We start from the raw sequence: 16,656 nt of genomic DNA on the forward strand, positions 1-16,656 counted from the left end.
GATATCAGGGGGAAGTTCTTTACTATGGGAGTGGTGAGGTGCTGGCACAGGCTGCCCAGAGAGGCTGTGGATGCCCCATCCCTGGAGGTGTTCAAGGCAGGGTTGGATGGGGCCCTGGGCAGCCTGGTCTGGTATTAGATGTGGAGGTTGGCAGCCCTGCCTACAGCAGGGGGGGTTGAAGCTTGATGATCCTTGAGGTCCCTTCCAACCCAAGCCATTCCATGATTCTAGAAGGCCACAGCTGGTGTGGAACTTTGGAACAGCCTTCCCAGATATCCACTGGCTCACACGGGTGGGAAAGGGGAGCGTGGTCGCTTGGCTGGGTGACTCCTTCTGCAGCTTGCAGGTCCAGAGCACCACTGCCTGCACGGACCTGCACACAGCACGGGAGACACTGTCTGCTTTGCCTTTCTGCTGGAAAGTTCTAGAGCTTAACATAGCCATTCTGTTTGCACTCTTACTGAAGCGCAGTCGCTGCCCCGAGGACCTTTCAGAACTGCTGGGACTCAGTGTCCAGCTGGCACTAATCTTCAGGTGCCCTTGAGAGCAGAGCCTGTCTCTCAGCATCTTCCTCACGTACCAGCTTGGGCAGCTGCAGGTGATCTCCGTGGACATTTTCCCCTTAGAAATGCTTTTTCTCCCTTTTTCAGTGTTGTTTATAGAGGCCCTAGGCCATCGAGTCTCGAGTGTGACCTTCACAATGGTGTCACGGGTCCCTGTGAGCAGCACTGGCTGTCTTGCTGATGCAGTTGCTCTTGTTACGCGTGTCCCACTGTTGCTGGAGGAGCAGCACATCCCAGAAGCAGAGGGGTAGCAGGCCAGGCAGGCTCTGCACGTACTGGAAATCTGATGTGGCTGTGGCAGGGCGCTGTACTCGGCTGTTAGAAGCACGAGTTATTAAGCTCTTGCGTGCGCAGGACTAAAAATGCATGCGTAGTTTCAGGAAGCTATTGCACAGCTGAAATTCGTAGGAGGAATTTCTGTATTAAGACGGAGGCCGCGTTGCTTACGTGCTGTTACGTGTTGGCTTGGATGCTAGGAGAGGAAAGGTCCTGGAAGGTCAAACAGGGCGCTCTGCTCAGACCGGGGCTGTGCAGGTGGAGGTTGTGGGGCTGCTGCTCCCCGAGGAGCTTTGCTTCTGGGAACTGATTGCTCATCCACTTCATGTGAAAATATTTATTTCCAGGGAAGGGCTTCTTCCAGGAAACCGTTGCCTCCTCGTTGAAGGAGCTGAACTTTTGCCCTTTCTCCACCTCTCGGTTCCAAGCTTTTTGCTTTGGGCATTTGCAAGAGATGGAGGTAGTGGGTGGAGAGAGCAAACGGCTGCAGCTCCGCTTTGCGCACGTCCCGCAGAGCCCTCGCGAGCCCTAATGAGGGAGAAGCAGTGTTTGCCTTTCTTTTTGAAGTTAGTGTGACTAATTGGAAGTTTCTGTTCCGGAGAATGAAAACTCTGCTCGGTAATCCGATCGGTTTGTTTACTGACAGGAGTATAAGCTGATCCAAACCTGAATTGGATCCCAGCGTTCCGTGCTCCCAGCAGCTCCCGGCTTTCAGGGAGAAGCTCTCTGCCTCTGCTTACGTGGCTTGCTCGAGATTGCAGCATCTTGTTAAGTCGCTGCCCGCTGCAAAGTCTGGCACTTTCTCATGCATCGCCTTCGTGTAGCCATGGTAATGGGGTGCTACCTCTCTCTGACTGCATTTCAGCACAGCAGAGGAAACCAAGCCTGAGTGAGGCAGAGTGTGCTGGCCAGAGGTGTGGGGCTGCTGGGAGCTCCCGTGAAGACCTCTGCTTCTGCAGAGCTGTTTAGTCAGTTTACTGCGCGTACCTCGTGTTAATTTCCTTGTTACCATTAATCAGATAGCTTGGTGTCAGTGGCCTGAGATGACTTGAGATAGCACCCGAGTAATTTAGAGGGTTTAGAAGTTGTAATCTCTCTGGTTATCTTCCATGAGGCCGACCAACGTGCTCCATGCTGGGGTGATGGGGCAGGAGTGCAGGGAGCACTGTCCCCTCTGTGTGACAGCTGTGGGCTTCAGAATGGGGTGCAGGGGCTGTGGGTGAGGGCTGAGCAGCACCTCCTGGCCCTCTGCAACTTGCTATTGTCCTGGGCTGGAGCTGATACCTCCACCCTTGGGAGCTGTGCTCTTCGACATCCTTATCAACGAGGCAGACAGTGGGATTGGATGTACCCTCAGCAAAGGGTTCCCAGCCGAGCGGTGCAGGTGATGCAGTAGAAGGAAGGGATCCATCCAGAGGGACCTGAACAGGCTCAAAAATTTGATTACACAGATAAAAGATGAGGCAGGAGGAGGCGTTGTCTGTCTGTCTCTCTGTCTGCTCCATGTCCTTTGAGCTACCTGCTGGTTTTGTGCCTCTGTATCAGAGCTTGGGCCTCCTGTGCCGCTTCTGTCTCCCAGCAGTCTGCTTTGTGGTGCAGGGATGGAGAGCTGCTGCCAGCACAGGCACTCTGCTCTCTACCGTGTAGTGATTTCCCTGTAAAAAGCAGGAGAATCCTAAACTGCTTCCTCTCAGTGGCCATGCAAAGCTTTTCATTTCTGCCACCTACGCCTGTGTGTCTGTTTCCCCGTGGGTTCATCAGTCCCAGCTGTTTGGAGTGATTGCTGTGAGCTGTGGGTAAGGCCCTGCCCAAGCTGTGTGAAGTCCTGGGGTTTCTTACCATCTGGATGGTCACTGCCCATGCCTCGGGTCTTGCTTTCCTTTTGCTCCCTGGTTTCCAGATGTCTCAAGGGCTCACTGAAGCATTTCCTTTCTCAGGAGCCCGGTGCTCGAATGGGATTAAGGTGTCACATACCGGCAAGTTTTGTGCTTTAACCTTCTGGGTTATTTTTTCAACTTTCGTTTTATAAAAAAAGTAGCTTTTCCCGTTGCTCTGACACCTGCTTAAAAAGCAGGAGAAGTCCATGTCCTTATGGAGAGCTTACCTTGTGCTGCATTTGCCAGGGACCCATTGGAGACGCCAGCAGGATGCTCCATCCAGGGAAATAATTTCTGTTTTGGTAACAGCACTGCCTTCCAGTTCTCTCAAACCTTACAACTCTAACATGGAGTCTGTGGTCTCAATGTCAGTGTGGGTTTTTCTTCCCTGGAGAGTTTTAGAGGTTGCTTCTGCTGCCCCTGTAATGTTTCTAGGTGATCTGCCGATCTACCCTTTCTCCATAGCAGCCATGACAAACCTAGCTGCAGGGAAGCATTGTCGGGTTCCGAGCGACTTCAGAATCACTTGTTGAGTATCCTCTCCTCTGATCTTTCTCATGTGGACACCTGGAACCTTGTGGCCCCTGCCTTTTCCAGGGGCTTCATGCATGCACCACCTCCGAGCTGAAGTGGTGTTGGCAGTGCAGCTTGCAGCTGGTGCATGCATGAAGCCCTCAGCAGCAGGGCTGCAGCTGCTTCAGTGCCACCCATGGCACAAGTGGGCACGTGAGCTGGGTGATTAGCTGCAGCTCCTTGAGCAACCCTGCCCTCACGCTGCTTACTGTGTACTGGCCTATTCTGGAGCTGTCTGGGGCACTGACCTCCTCCTCCTCTCAGGATCTGGAATGGCATCGGGCACACTGTGCCTTTGTGTCCCAGCTCAGAAGGAGAGGCACGGTGTGATGGAGATGAACTTGAGCTCCCATGGTAGACCAAAGGGAAATGAACCCAGCTGTCAGCATGAGGGTGTTTCTGGTTCACATCAGCGTTTATGTACGTGTGTTGTCAAGAATCAGTCATCATTCTGCACATGCTTTTCCAGTCCTCCATCCCCAGCAGTAACGGAAGATTCCTTGCTGCACCTGTGCCTTGCCCTTTGGTGGAGGCTCCTCGTCTCTCTGCCCCTGAGCTGCTTTGCTTGGCCGGGTGGTGGCCTTTCCCTCATCTCCTCCCACCATTCTGGTGCCCACACAGCAGGCTGACCCATCAAATGGTCCAGTGCTGTTGTGCCAAAGCGCTGCCTCTGATTCCAAGGGAGGAGAGGTTGCCTGGAGAACACTGCTTGGATCTATGGGGCGTCCAGTTGTCTTCATGTAACTTCCACTCTGAGCTGGACACTGGAAAACTACTGAAAACGTGTGAGCTTGCTGTACCAATGTAGCTTTTACAGCTCATGAAGGTGGTAATGAGAACCTACCCAGAAGTGAGCTCGGCACTAGAAGTCTTCGTTATCAAGGAATGCTAAGTTTCCTAACCAATCAGTAAGTGTCAATTTTTGCACAAATTTTTGTCCTCGTGCTACCACGGTCGGATTGCTTCGTGCGTGGGATTTGCATACACCGAGTTGAAAAACGGCGTGAGCAGTTGCTTCAAACTTCTCATTTCACTGAAATTTAACAATCAGGGCTGCTTCTTATCTGTCAGAAAGTTGTCTGTCCTTTTGATAGCTGCGTTTTGGTGTTTGTTATTTTCTTCTTCCCTCTCCCCAGGCTAAATTCTTCTAAGCGGGATTTTTTTTGGGGGGAGTAGGTAATTGCAACCCAGTTCCTTGTTACGAGCAGCATGGGCTATGTTGACGCAGAGCTTCTTTGGCTGTGGTGTGCTCAACCACTGTGCTAACACCAGAGCCTCTCAGCTGTCAGCGCTGACCTTGATCACGGAGCTGAAGCACAAGGCAAAGGTTTTAGCTCCACTGTCAGCATTTCGGGTAAATGTTTGGCTTGACATAAGGAAATCACTGCCCGAATCGAGGGTACGTGTGCGGAGATCGCATCCCTGCAGAGCGGAGGTGTGCTCAGCGTTGGCTGAGTTGTGATGTCCTGATGTTCCCGTGCAGGGGATGTGCTGGGCAGCACAGGGGGTTGGCAGCAGCTTCTCACGTGTCTCCTTTGGTGGGCAGCCATGCTCCCATCTGGCCATGGCGGTGTGGCACGTCGGGAGGTGAGCAGGCTCCTGGATGCGTCCAGCAAGGAGCAGGAGTGTGTCTCATCTCCTCCATCTGTCGTGGGGTGAGGTACCTCTGACCTGGCCCTTGTGGTTGGGCGAACACTGGTGGTGTCCTTCTCGTGATGCCAGCTGTTAACGAGGAGACCCCATGGTTTCAGCCACCGTGCCCATTCCTGAGCCTGGAGCCAGACACTGCGTGGGCTTTGTAGGGCTGGTCGTCCCTCTTGGAGCCTGGTGGTCCCGCTGTGTGTCAGTTTGCCTTGTCCCCCTGCTTCCCCAACCATCCCTGCCCTGTTCTTTGATGAAGATGCTATGGGACACCACACTGAAACCTCCCTGAGTTCAGATGAGATGTTTCCTGTGCTCCCTTCATGTGGCGTTGCCACCTACAGGAGGAGGCCATGGCCAGATAGGATGGAGAAGGAACATGGGAGGCCATTTGTGTGCTCCTCTGCCTCCCCCAGGACCAGCTCTGTCCGAGCCTTTTCTGACCAGTGCCCTCTGCTGAGACCCTCTGAAGCTGGACCTTCCCCGTGCAGTCTCTGTGCTTCCTTGTCCTCGCTGTCAGAAAGCTTTTTCTGACATCTAACCCCAATTTTTCCTATTGAATTTTATGCCCGTCGCTTTTCCGTGGTTGTTGAGGGCAGATTATTTTTGTCCCTGCCGCAGCTGCTTTCTTTCTGCCTTTACAGCCTCACCTCCCCTTTCCCACCCGATCTTCTGTTCTCTGGACTAAATATCCCAGCGCACGCAGGTTTTCCTGCAGAGCCCTTGAAAGCACAATCCGATCATTACTATTGATTTAGTGCGGGTTCTCCCCGTATCCTTTATTTAATTCAGATCCCTGGAGCAGCCCGTTCCAGCTGACACCCCCCCCCTGCCCTGCACAGAGCAGCGATCACATCGCACGTGCTGGAGATGAGGCCGCTGGCTGTAAGTCCCAGCAGCCTGTTCCTCTTCTGCCACAACGTGACTTTGTGGGCTCGTGTTCGGCGTGTGATCCTTGTGCTGCCCGGGTCTCTTCCATCTCTTCCAGCAGATCGGCTGCTGCTGTCTCATGCCATGTCCCAGCACCCAGCTGTTCTGGTGCTGAGGACTCTTTGCCTTCTGCCCAAAGTTCCCCCATTGCAACTTGTGCTCATTGCCTCTTCTTTCTCTGTGCCTCAGAAGACTCCGACTCCGTCTTCTGTAATCCTCATGTATAAGTAGCAGTTATGCTTCTCTCTACTGAACAAAATTATTTTTGTTTCCCTCTCCTCTGTGTATTTCTTGAGCTTCGAGCACTCATTTTGGTTCTGATCCTCTGACGAACTTGCGCATCATCCCAGGTTGCTCTCATCCGGGAATTCAACAAGAACGCTCTGCGCTCCTCCAGCCAATGAAAACCAGGAGTGGGGTCCGGTTACACCCATTTAGCGCGTGTTTGTGGTTTGATGGCGAGTCAGGAATTAGTTTTCTCATCAGTTCTGCAACTGGTTGGCAGGAGTCTCACCTCCTAGATTCAATTCCTGTAGTTTCTGAGAACGTCACGTCGGAGTGTCATAATTTTTGCAGAAGACAGTGATGTGATATCTTTCATTTCGCTGCTCTGAAGCTCAAGGAGGGAAGGTTTAGGTTGGATGTCAGGGGGAAGTTCTTTACAGAGAGTGGTGAGGTGCTGGCACAGGCTGCCCAGAGAGGCTGTGGATGCTCTGTGCCTGGAGGTCTTCAAGGTGGATAGGGCCCTGGGCAGCCTGGTCTAGTACCAGATGTGGAGGTTGGCAGCCCTGCTGGTGGCAGGGGGATTGGAACTCGAGGACTCTTGGGGTCCCTTCCAATCCAAGCCATTCCATGATTCTTTGCAAAGCCCAGGCTGCTCTTCTCTCATAAAGTAGCGTGGATCCCTTACACTGGGTTTGCTCTTTGTGGATTACCATGATTGGTCTTCTCTGTTTGCAGAGTTTTGCTTCACCCCATGTTGTTCAGGACAAGAAAACAAAGTTGCTTCATCTCTAGTGCCGTGTTCCTTGGTGAAGCCCGTGGTGACGTCGTTAATGTTCGGGCATTGAGGCCCCTTGGGGATTATGGGGTTAACTCCCAACGCCAGAGGTTTCTCCCGCAGGTGTTGGCAGCGTGACTCTTTGCTGCTCTGTAGATCTCGAAGGCGATTCATGGACAAATCTACAAACCAGGCACAAGGTCGCATCGTGCCTCGGGCGCTGTGTGGTGTATCCGGCCCAGCTGGTTCTGTTTCAGCTACAGCCAATTGTGGAGCAAAAATGGAAGCACAAAGGCAGCTCTCCCTTGCCCTGGCGATGCTGCAGCTTTCCCTTTGCCGTCATGCCGGGCACTCCATCCACCCCACGGCGCTTTCCTTCATCCCATCCCTTCTGTGCACACCTTGCTCGTTGCCTCTCACTTCATGACTCAACCTTTCTCCATCTCTTCTGCATCTGTCACGCTCATAATTGGGCATCAGAGCCTGGTAACGCTCGGAACGATCCGCCCAGAGTCCTTCAAGATTTGCACTTGGATGCAGACTTAACATATCATTTCCCTCGGCTTTCAGCGCAATGCAAACAGGTTGTTAGATGCGTTTTCTTCAAAGATTTGTATCTTGTTGCTTTAAAATAGGCATCACGGTCTGAACTCTGCAATTTGCAGTCACGTTGCCCAGGCAACAGAATTTTCTCAAACAGAGTGGTTTTGTTGAAAGAATGCCTTCGGTTAACTGTGATTTGTCTGAGTTAACTTCAGTTGTTGCCGACGGTGTTTGGATTTCTAACTAAGTGATGACATCATATCTTGGGATGCTATAGGAAGAAATGCGTCTCCTGCTGCTTATGGAGATGGTGAGCGCCGGTGCTGAGCGGACTCGGAAGGAAATTACAGAGCTGCTGATTTTTGCAGCGTAGCTGTGAACTCTTGCAAGCTCGCTGCTCCTCAACGTGTGTACAGCACAGGAACAGCAGCTGCTGTTGGACGCATTTTACAGAGTTGGTAGAAACGCCAAAAACTTCAGCTGTGGTGGGAATGTCAGTAACGTTTTGTTATTAATGAGCTCCCTATTTTCTTGTCGTCGCTACGATGGGAACCTTGTCTTCCTCCATCTGTTCTCCCCTGCCAAGCACTCAGGTTGCGGGGCTGTAGCGACGTGTGGAGCTGGCTGATCCCGCTCTCCTTTCTGCTGTAGTGGGAATGAAAACAATTTGTGGAGGTGTGGAATTCCAGTTGGCTCTTGGAAGGGTTATTCAGCCTGCCATGTGTTATGTCATGTCAAGCAACGCGTCTTCCTCACGCTTGCTGCCTTTGCTGTCCAAGTGGGGAAAGTGGCATTTGTTTGTGCATTCCAAAACACGATGGTTAAAAGTCAACTTAACTGATTTAAACGTGGAACCTTTGAGCCACTGATTATATCTGGTTGGGATCTTTGCCTTTCATGATAGCGCAGTAACCCGACTTCCAATCTCCTTCGTACTCACAATGAAAACTCCCTTGAAATCCAGAAGTTAGCAACGTGGCTTGCGAGGAAAATGAGCTATTGGTTCATCTTGATGAACCCACATATCTTGGGCTCAGTCTAAAGACAGCGCCACGGAGAAAGGTCAGTGTGCTGTGTCACACATCCTTGCACACGAGTGCCTTGGATGGAGGCCCAGGTACCATGCTGTCCATCCGCCCTGGGTCAGTGTTTGTCAGATCTGCTGCTCAGCACTCAGCTGAGGAATCTCCACGTGCAGCCGGAGCAGCTTTCTTCAATGCTCACCTGTGCTGAGAGAATCACACCTTTGTTCTTAGTTCTTCACCTTTTTGTTTTTAATTGGTGTACTGATGGAGTGTTGGCTGAATATGAGCCAGCAGTGTGCCCAGATGGCCGAGAAGGCCAATGGCATCCTGGCTTGGATCAGGAATGGGGTGGTGAGCAGGACTAGGGAAGTCATCCTGCCCCTGGACTCAGCATTGGTGAGGCCTCACCTCGAGTACTGGGTTCAGTTTTGGGCACCTCAATACAGAAAGGACATGGAGGTGCTGGAGCAGGTCCAAAGAAGGGCAACAAGGCTGGGGAAGGGCTTGGAGAATATGGCCTACGAGGAGAGACTGAAGGAACTGGGGCTGTTTGGTCTGGGGAAGAGGAAGCTGAGGGGAGACCTCATTGCTCTCCTCAAATACCTGAAAGGTGATGGCAGCGAGAGCGGGGCTGGTCTCTTCTCAGTGGTGACAGGTGACAGGACAAGGGGAAATGGCCTCAAGCTGCAACAGGGGAGGTTTAGGGTGGAGATCAGGAAAAACTTCTTTACTGTAAGAGTTGTGATGCACTGGAACAGGCTCCCCAGGGAGGTGGTGGAGTCACCATCCCTGAATGTGTTTAAAATCCGTTTGGATGTGGTGCTCGGGGACGTGATTTATGGTGGGTTGTTAGAGTTAGGGCAGGATGGTGAGGCTGCGGTTGGACTCGATGATCTTGAAGGTCTTTCCCAACCTGAACAGTTCTATGATTGATTCTGTGGTTCTGTGATTTTTTGGCAAAGTAAGTGCGTTGTTTTTTGTCCCTCCAGCAGTGCATGGGTGGGATAAGTGGTCGCCATCCTTTCCATAGCGCTATTTTAAGGCTTCAGGTGAACAGAATCTGTTCTTGCAGGATTTCCCCAGTCTTGGTGTTTTCCAGGTCTCTCTTCCAACTCACTGTTTCCAATCTGTGCTCCTCCTTAAAGACCCTTGTCCCAAAACCAAACCTGTCCATCCAGATGGGTCACTGCCGACTCCCAATTCCTCCTAGAATTCCATTTGTCGATGCAATATCCCCATTTTCTTGGGTGGTTTAAGTTGAGGTTGCTGATATCACCACACATTGTTTCCTGCTTTATGAAGCCGGTTCTTCTCTGCTTTGCATTTATGCAGTTGTTTTCTCCATGCCAAGCAAAACCATTTTCCTAGACCCGAATTTCACCTCTCTGCTTCCATCCGCCGCGCTCATAAACCTGTCAGTCAAACTCCACGTGTTGTGCCATTTCCCCTTAACAAGGTTTTCCTGAAACTGAGGAAATTATCATTAAAAGAGGAATAAAATCTAATTGGAGTCTGTGGTGTCAAATCTGGTGTGATGTATACAGGAGAAGATAATGTAGGAAAGCATTCTAAATGCTAAATATGCATTAGTGTTTGTAATGTACCGTACACAGCCGGTGTGAAGATCTCAGAAAACAATGGAGATATTGTGGAGATGTTAATATTTCTTACATTATATCCCTTTGGAAACACCAAGATATTTTCTGTAATGTTTTAAACATCCAGAAAGCCGCTCAGGTGAGAAGAGGGTGCAGCAATGAACGGCAGCAAGGGGAAGATAAACCCAAATAGGGGCAAAAAATGTGACTGCACAGCAAAGAGAAGGGAAAAGATGCCAAGTACCCTTAGTGCAGCTGTGAAGGTGAGTGCAGCTTAGAGGAAAGCAGATAAGGGAGGAAAAAGGGGGGTTTGCTCCCAACGAAGCTGAAACTGCTTTTCTTCCAAATGAAATGAGGGAGCCTGCTCTCTTTCTAGCAGCGTTTCCCCTCTGTAAGTGGGACTTCAGCCCTTGCTTGGATGGCATAAGCCTTGATCTCATTTCAGAACAGCTTGGTGTGTGCAGACAAAGCAGCCGGGCGGCTCCTGCTCTGGGTTCTGTGGCCAATGCTTTTGATCATTTCAATATTTAGAAGTGCTGCTGATCCTCCTCTTCCCTGGAATTTCTCCGGTTTTCCAAGACCGAGCGTCTTAACGGGCACGAAAACATCCTCTGCTGTTTTGTCCTGACTCTGTCACGTACCAGGAATCGTCTGTTTGAGCATTAGTTGTGGTTGGCAAATGCTGTCTGCCATCCTCCTTCGTCAGAAGTGGTGAATTCCTGCTCCATCCCTTGGGAAGAACACGTTTCCCATTCCTCCCAGTCCTGCCTTCTTCCCTTTTGGCCGCTGCTGCACCTGTGATGGACCAAGGGCTAACCCATAGTTTTTCTTCTTCGTGACAGATTGACGACGTTTTCTCCTGGCCGATCGCTTGGCCTGTTCAGCTTCCCTTATCAATCATGATACAGCTGAGCTCCGGGCTTCCCATGGCTGGTGTCAGCCCGCAGACCGTGAGAAGCCAATCTGGTGATGAATGATTTTCTGTCATCGTGTCGCAGGATGAAAGTTGCTTTTTCTGAGAGCCTGAGCGTGGGCACGCTCCAGGGATGCGCTCGTGCCAGACAGACGTGTAGCCCAGGCCTGCTGCCTGCATAGGGCATGGGTCCCCCAGCCCAAGTGCTGCCTCTCTGGGGCACCCCAAGGCACGTCCTGGGTGCAGCTCCATGCACAGCGTAGGCTGCTCACCCAGAAGCAGCTTTCATTTGCCTGATGAACTATTTTTTTTTTTTTTAATTTACCTTCTCTCTCAAAGCTTTCTCCTGATCCTCACTTTATTTATTTTCTCTCTCTTTTCATTTGAAGTTTGTCTTGCAGAAATTGATCAGGTTTCTGGCCTCCTGGCTTCCTCCCACTCCTCCTCCAGCCTTCAGTGTGAGACTGATCTAATTCTGAGTCAGATGCCATCTCGGTTTCCATTATCCCGATGATGCTGCTGACTTGAAATCTTTCCTGACCTGTGGCAGTCACGCTCCTATTTCAGATGCGACACAAAAGCCTCTGCTTTGCTGCAGGCCCTGTGGGTCCTCATTCTCCAGGATCAGGCCCACAGCGCTCGGGGGGTCTCTCATACCCACGCAGTTCTGATGGTAAGGGCCATCCTGGGCACAGATCTGTGCTGCTCAGGCCCACGAGAGCGTCCTTCAATGCGGGCCGGTGCAGAGCGCAGATGATGACTAACTCTGCCAGGAGGACTGGCCTTTCCTCTTCATCCTGTGCTCCCTGCACTAGATGGCACCGTCCATCATGACTCCATCAGAACAAGACAGCTGAGAAATACACTAATTGCTTGGTCTCTCCCCTCTGCTGTACCCAAGGCACTCTTTTTGCACAATGCTGAGTTGGAAGGAACCCCCGGGGCCACCTGGTCCAACCCCTGCACCAGCGGGGTCACACAGAGCTGCTTGCCCAGGACCACATCCCAGACTGCCGTGTTTCAGCTGGTGTCTGTTGCCTCTTGGCCTGTCACTGGGCACCACCGATGTGAGCCTGGCTTCTTTTCCCAGGTGCTGCCCATTTGTGGACCTTGCATTGCTCTCTGCAATTTGATGATCCCTTAATGCGTGCTTCATGGTGCTGGGAGGTGTCTGTGTGGGTGCCAGAGCAATTCTTCCCTTGCAGAATCTTGCTCCGAGCCTTCAGGAGATGCCACCCTTGGTCTATGCAGGAAGCAGAAACTCACTCCTTCCTGCAGCACAGCTGGTTTATGGAAGCAGTGACCTCCAGGACATCTCATCTGTGGGCTGCAGAGCTGCCCAGCACCCGTGGCTGGAGGCAGACTATGGGGGAGGTGACCCCCCCACACCAAGGCTGCTGGCAGTGCTCACACCGCGCTTCTTGGATGAGGCTCTGCTGTTTTCCCTGCTGCCTGTGTTGATGGCTGTCATCCCTACTGGAGATAGAGGCAAGATTTGTTCCTCTGAGTCTGCAGCTCGTATTTCTTCTCCAGCTCAAAGTCTTCCATGCTGCCACCTTAAGTTTTTCAGCCTCCTGGGAGAATTCAGAGTTCAGAACTCCCTGCTCCTCTTGATGGAAGAGATCACAGAATCATCTGTCTCTCTTTAGGGCAGTTTTGTGATGCATCTCATTAGGGGAATCATCGTGTTTTTTCCAGCGGCCCCATATGCCTCATCTGGAACAACCAAGATGTCTCTCTCTTCTCAGGCTGGAGCTGAATGGCTGCAGCTTTGGATTTCTTTTCTGTTTCTCAAATACGTTTGCCTGATGCAGATGATGGGCAGGCACTCCTTGTAGGCTGAGGTGCAGAACGTTGATCTCGCTGCCTGGCTGAAGTGCCTCTTCTAAATCAAGGCCTGTGTGTCTGGTCCATGGAGGGGGAAAAATATATATATACACTTGCTGTATTAGACCATGGGCAGTAAGCTGGGCGCATTGCACGGCTGGTATGCAGGGACAGAGGGCATCAGAGATGTGTTCATCTCAGATCAGCTGTGCAGCTCATGCACAGGAGGTCTGTCTATTGCTTGCAGGGAGTGTTTGGTCTGCAGTGTAGTCATACAGTGCCTGACCCCACCGGCACCTCCTGGAAGCAGCAGACTTGCTGCATCTGCGCCGTGTCACGGCAGCACACATGGCTGCGAGCGCATCGGGAGTTTCTGCTCGTATGGCAGCCCAGATGGAGCCACCGTATGCGAGCGCGAGGATCGACCCAGCAGGACTGCCAGACTTCTGGGAATCTAGAACAAATATAGAACGTGCTTGGAGGCTGCCTGGCCGAGGGAAGGTAGACGGCTCTGCAAGAAGTCCTGACACCCGTTCGCGTAGCGCTGCTGTGAATTGCGGCGATCAAAAAGAGGAGAAAGTCATTTGTTTCGCCTCATCTGAGAGAGACAGAAACGCTGGAAAGAGAAACATCAGCACTGGGAAGCCTCGCTCATTGGAGAAGTTCTGGAGGAAGTGGTGCAGAAATCATCCACGCCACAAAGTCGGGCAGGGGTACGGAGTGCTGCTCGGGGTCTGAGCAGAGCGAAGCTGCTTGGATGTGCTATGGTACCAAACTGCTGCCTGCAACCAACCAAACCAATGGGCTGCTTTCTGCAGAAGGTCTGTTCCCTTCCTGCCAAGCAGCATTGCTGATAATTGCTTCCTCCTCACCCCATGGTATCCTATAGCCGCCGCTGCTGCACCTCCACCTGCTCCCTCCTGGCTCTCCTCCTGCCTTCTCTTTGTGTTTGCACCCAGTAGCTGTCAGTACGTGTTTTGCACACCGAGGATGATAACAACAAAGTGCTGAACTTCTCCAACTGTTGCAGCTCGCAGCTGAGAAATACCTCTAAGAAGATGATGTGCTTTCATGCGGAGCATAAAATAGACGGAGATTTGTTTAATTCAGAAAGCGTTTTTTTTTGCTGTTTTTCCTCAAGTCAGAGGTTCCAGCAAGGGGAGTGTGTACTTTTTCAGGTACAAAAATGCACAAAAATATCAGCATTTCACAGCTGCACATTCTGTCCTCTGCTTAGTGTTACCATAAAACTAAACTCTTTCTACTCAAATTTGCTTTCCCCTCTTTTTCTTCCCACTTCATGGACTTCCCCATCAGTTTTTATGTCACAGAGGGGCTTCCCTCAAGCCCAAAGCATCTGGCTGGGACTGACTCATGGCCAGTTGGTTTTCTGCTGCTCCTCTGTCTCCCAGCCCACCCCTTCCCTTCTGTTTGAGAGCTTTGCAGTGTGATACCCCCGGCAATGACTGTGTCAGCTTTGAGTGCCATAGGACCCGTCCCTTCCTCAGCAGAGGAGAATACTGCTTTGCTGTGGATGTTTTCTGACTCTGAAGAGCAGATAAGGTTAACCCACCTTGGAACTCCCGGTGCTCACGCTTGTGAGCACAAGTCCAACGTGTGTATGCTCACTGTTGTATTGTCATCGCACGAGGATGACAATATTTTATTGGTTTTTTTTGAACTTCAGGATAGCTATTCTTTGCACTTCCCATGGAAAATACATGCTGCAGGTTGGAGCCCTCTCAGGTCCTGGCCGTGGGGGCAATCTGCTTCAGGTGGGAGCGGGTAACGTGGAGCCCTGGGCTGAGCCGGGGGCTGTAAGGGGCAGCCCAGTGAGTCCAGCGGGGAGCGGTCTCCCTGCAGTGCTGATGCGTGAACGGGTATTGGATTGAGAGAGGAAACTGCCCCAATCCTTAGGAAACACAACCAGATATCTTACACAGAGAGGTGGTGCTGCCCCATCCCTGCAGACACGCACGGTCAGGGCACGGGGCTCTGAGCACCCGATGGAGCCGTGGGGGTCCCTGCTCATCACAGGGAGTGGGAACAGACGGCCTTGAAGGGCCCTTCCAACCCAAACCATTCTGTGATTCTACAATAAACAGATTTCCCATCTCTGTACCCTGTGGCTCCTTGCTCACTAAAGCCACAGGACTCGGAGCTGGAGCTGTGTCCATTGGTGTCCCGCTGCCCGCGGCTCGCGCGTTGTCTGATGTACGCAATCATTTTAGCGCTGGGATGCAAAGCCCCAGCTGAGGTGACAGTGCAATAAGGGAAATCCTTTCATCTTCTTTGCATTTCCCGAGTTGGGATGCGACATGCCAACAGCAGGGCTCTTCTCCCTTCGCGGGGATTTACGTGAGGTGATATTCGTAGCAGACGTCTCCTTCATCGCGTTGCTTCTCGCCTTTCCTGGAAGCCGCGGTGTTTCCAAGGCTGTCACCTGCACACGGGGATGTGTTATTTGTCTGAACAACTTTGAAGCTGAAATGCTTTTTCCGAATTCTCCTTTCCGGCCTTTTGCCTGTCTGAGTATTCAGCTGTCAGATCTCCCCACGTTCAGGCAATCTGTCCTTCTGTACAAAAGCTTTCGTTGCCTGTTTAGAGAGTGTGACCTTTGGGACAGCAGACCTTGTGTGCGTATGTAAAGAGAGAGGGGGATTGCAGTTGGAAGCAGGCAGGGGGGAAAACGGGTTGGGGCTCATTTCTCTGTCACCACGGGCTCATTCTGAGGTTGCAGATGGAAGGTCTCCTTCCTTACGGCCATCGCTGATCCTGTACGGTTCTGGCTGGGGAGCTGGAGCGTGAATTCCAGACCTCGGGAATAGAAATTAAATCACGTAAACATTGTTGAGCTGAGGATAGTAAGACTATTTCTGCTGATAAAGGATCATAGTAGAGAGGTGTACGTGCTGTACTGAGTCACCGAGTTAAAAATATCCCTTCGTCACAAGTTGGTGGTAAAATGCAAACGAACCTCGTGTTTCCAAAAGCTGTTCCTGTAGGAGGGCAGAGCGCTGAGCAGCTGGAGCTGCGCCCGGCTCCGTCGGTGTCTGGGGGGTTCGGCGTCCCCTGATGGGGTGGTTGGTCTCAAACATCTGCCCGAAGCTCAAACTGGGGGTGTGGGGATGGTCCTGGCAGGGGCACAGTCCCATCCGATGCAGGACCTGAGCAGTCCAGAGCGGTTCTTCTGGCTTAATTATCTGAGGAGCAGCAATGGATTTTCGTGCTCTCCTGCCCATTGCGCTTTTGGTTCTTCCATGTTTTCAGAACCGGGTCCGAAAACATTCTTTTGACGAATCGGATTGTTCTGATTTCTGTGGTTTCAGGTTGGGAATTAGGAACAACCTCTGCTCCAAAGAGGGGTCAGCACTGGCACAGGCTGCCCAGGGCAGTGCGGGAGCGCCCATCCCTGGGGGTGCTCAATGATCGTGGCACTTGGGGACGTGGTCATTGGGCACGGTGGGATGGGTTGGGTTGGGTTGGCGATCTCTTTTCTGCCTGAATGATGCTGTGATCTTGTCAGTGCCTACAAGTCATTCCTAGCTGGCGTCGGGCATACCACCGCCAAGCCGCGAGGGGATGGGAACGGTGATCCGCGAGCTGCTTGCCACCCTTTTGGTGCACAACCATCGACAGACGCTCTCCCTGCAGTGCTGGGAGCGTGTTTTCACCTTGGGGTTACTGACTGGGCGAGCTGAGGCAGAACAATTGTTGGCTCCACGTCCCCCACGGAAAGCAGCTGTTGTCAGTCCATATGGCGTGGTCTGTGCAAGCGAGCACGGGATCAGTGCTGCTCAGAGCTGCTCAACTCTCTTCCCTCCCTCTCTTTTCAGGTGGCCATAATTGCAGGAAATTTTGAGTTGGCCGAAATCATCAAAACCCACAAA

The 16,656-nt window shown here is 51.9% G+C and overlaps 1 long non-coding RNA gene across 1 annotated transcript in view; it reads left to right on the forward strand.

Moving 5' to 3' along the window:
* LOC110392180 overlaps window positions 1-15,807 on the forward strand; it is a 23,388-nt gene extending 7,581 nt beyond the window's left edge. Inside the window, exons 3-4 of the long non-coding RNA XR_002434240.1 lie at window positions 3,975-3,979; window positions 15,798-15,807. This is a non-coding gene — a long non-coding RNA (uncharacterized LOC110392180). The remainder of the gene's footprint in view (window positions 1-3,974; window positions 3,980-15,797) is intronic.

The sequence above is a fragment of the Numida meleagris genome, chromosome 1 (assembly GCF_002078875.1).
Source record: "Numida meleagris isolate 19003 breed g44 Domestic line chromosome 1, NumMel1.0, whole genome shotgun sequence".
Classification (NCBI taxonomy): Eukaryota; Metazoa; Chordata; class Aves; order Galliformes; family Numididae; genus Numida; species Numida meleagris.